A 3,078-nucleotide genomic window follows, 5' to 3' on the forward strand; every position below is an offset into this window, starting at 1 on the left:
ACCCAGCTGACCAGGGCGCTGTCCAAGCTGGAGGCCAAGGAGAGCGAGAGGCAGAAGGTGGCGGGAGACCTGTATAAGTTGAGAAGAGAAATGCGCCACCTGGAGACAATGTTGGAGAGATCCGAGCGTGAGAACGCCACCTTTGTGATGGAGGTCAGAGAGTTGAGAACAGAAATGCACCACCTGGAGACAATGTTGGAGAGATCCGAGCGTGAGATCGCCACCTTTGTGATGGAGGTCAGAGAGCTGAAGACCCAGCTGACCAGGGCGCTGTCCAAGCTGGAGGGTCAAGGAGAGCGAGAGGCAGAAGGTGGCGGGAGACCTGTATAAGGAGGCTGACAAAGACTAAGAAGTCTAAGGCAGAGAGGGGAGGGGCAGGGAGGACAGGACCTCTGTCCATTCACATGTCTTTGATATTTCATTCATATTTACTCCGTTCATTGTTTCAAAGTTCAGTTTTTCATGTTCAGAGGAACCTGTTTCCCATTTCCCCTATTCACCACCCCAAGTCCCTGCCATGCAGCAGGGTAGTCCCACTCAACGGGCGGAGCCGCCTGTGTCACTACCAGGACAACGACCTCCGAGACTGAGGCGGGCACCGGGTCACCTCAGAGACTTTGTTTAGCCCTCGGGGCGAGGGCCTTTGTAAGGGGGGAGCAGTGTAGCAACCCTGTTACTGTGTTGTGTCATGTGTGCCAATGCACCCCTGTGATTGGTGGAGGTGGGCGCATGCGTGTGGTGGTTGTTGTTGAGACCGTGGAGAGAGGAAGGACTCCGGTGAATTGGGAAAGTTGGTATGCGAGTTAAACAATTAAAGGATCAGTTAAATGAGAGAAGCTATCTGTTGTTATTCCACCACTGTCCAAGTTGGGACGTTACAATACCTTTACTAAAACAGGTACAAAGTTGCATTGGCTCACATTACTAGCATCTAATTTGGCACAAGTACTCATCAGACCCTGGAGTACTGATTCCTAGATGATTTGGGCTTATTCAGTCAGGTTTCCATTCACTCTGAAAGCTGTTGTTTTTTTAGGCGGAGAGTGAATTTGAGATTTTTCACAATGTTCTAGCTCTATTTACTCTGACACAGTAACATATATTTTGATTCTGACACATCTACAGCCACCCCACAGGTGTTAGCTTTCATTTGATACCAAGATCATTATGAAGGCCCTTGTGATTGTGGAGATATTCTATATTCACTGTGGGCATGTCATTTCGAGCAGAAAACCTGAAAAATAGGACCGATCTGTGGAGGGAGGGTCATTCTACACAAACGGTGGCATTTGGAATTGCAAATGTCTTAAAATGTATTTCCTTTTACTTAATCAAAACTTAGTGTTCAATAATAATTAACCTCTTACCTTTAACAATCCCCAAAAATGAAAGCTTAATGTATAGATGTTGTTTTATACATTCACTCAAACTGGTCTTACCAGGAGGAGTAGTAACACCAATGACAGTAACGCCAATGACAATTTACAGAACAAATGGGTTTTTACAAAAAACCTCAAGCAGTACCTCAAGTATGTCTTCAATCATATAAAAATCATTCAAATATCAAATGTAATCAATATCTTTTTCTTTTTTTTAATTCCCCTTCGTATTTATTCGTTTTTTTAAAACAAACTTTTTTTTGCAGTCAGTTCAGTCAGCTGAACATGTTAATGTATTACAGTAACAAATAAATATTTGCTTTGTCACCTTTTTGTATTTGGCACTGATTTTCATGGAGCCAAAACACATGTAAACACTATTTTGGTGGTAGTGTTTTAAATTAAGCACATCAGTGTTAAATTGATGCTCTGTAAGAGATATTCATATGATAGCTGTGTGTATCGTTTTGGTGGAAAGAATCCTTTTTAAGAAGAGATTTTGGTGTTTTGACAAAATGGTTAACTCTTTTCAGTTTTGAGAAATTGAGCAATAGTTTCAGGAAACATGTTTAAACAATTGGGAAAAACTGTAAGTGCATGGATCTCAAGTTAGGATTCCACCCTTCGTGTCTGTACAATTTTCACCTTTAAAAGTAAGGCATCGTTTTGCTAAATGAGGAAGAAAAGTGTCAAGTGTCAACCCCTGAATGATCTAAATCCCTTTGTCCCTTATAATAATCAGGGACTAATTTATGTCAAATTAAGCCGGGGAATTAATGTAACATGACACATTTAATGGGACTGTAGGGTCTAATATGTCCTTTTCTTGATCAGTAGCTTAATGTGGTGTCACAACTATTTATAGACAGTGGTTAACCTTTCTGGGTAGAGGATACGAACCAAAGCCACATCACAAGAGATCTACGATTTATGTGAGTAATAAAAAAACATAACGCCTCTATAATTCTCTCCTTCTCTCTAATAAGTTCAATATAATTACATTGAACTAACACTGAACTAAAAACTTTTAGTGAGAAATTGTATATATAAGCAAAATCAAATCTATATCATTGTGATATTTTTGTTTGCTATGTGTTCTTTCTCTGATGTTTTCACAGTGAAGGACATAGAATGTTGAGTATACACACACACACACACACACACACACACACACACACACACACACACTCTCTCACACACACACACTCCCTACATCATCCTCTCGGTCCACAGAGCAGGGGCGATGTGATGTGCTCAAGGTGAGGTTACAGCGTGAACACACATACAGTAAAGTATATTTACAGTGAGGGAGATGATGAGGTCTGGTTTACTGGAGCACTTACAACCAGCTGTGATCAGGAGTCTCACAGGAAAACTGCTGCCAAGGAGAGGTGAGGAGCAGTATGTGTGTGTGTGTGTGTGTGTGTGTATGTGTGTGTTTATGTCTGGGGAAGAGGGGTTGGAGTGTGTGTGTGTGTGTGTGTGTGTGTGTGTGTGTGTGTGTGTGTGTGTGTGTGTGTGTGTGGAGAGTAGTACTAGAGCACTACCACCAGCTGTGACAGTGTGTGTGTGTGTGTGTGTGTGTGTGTGTGTGTGTGTGTGTGTGCCGGCATGCGTACATCCTACATGGGGTACATTATGGGAAGACTCCTTCAGCGTCCATCCAGGGGACACACTCTGGTCATTCCTGTGAACATCT

Source organism: Nansenia antarctica (assembly GCF_963989245.1).
Source record: "Nansenia antarctica genome assembly, chromosome: 1".
In the NCBI taxonomy this organism is placed as follows: domain Eukaryota; kingdom Metazoa; phylum Chordata; class Actinopteri; order Argentiniformes; family Microstomatidae; genus Nansenia; species Nansenia antarctica.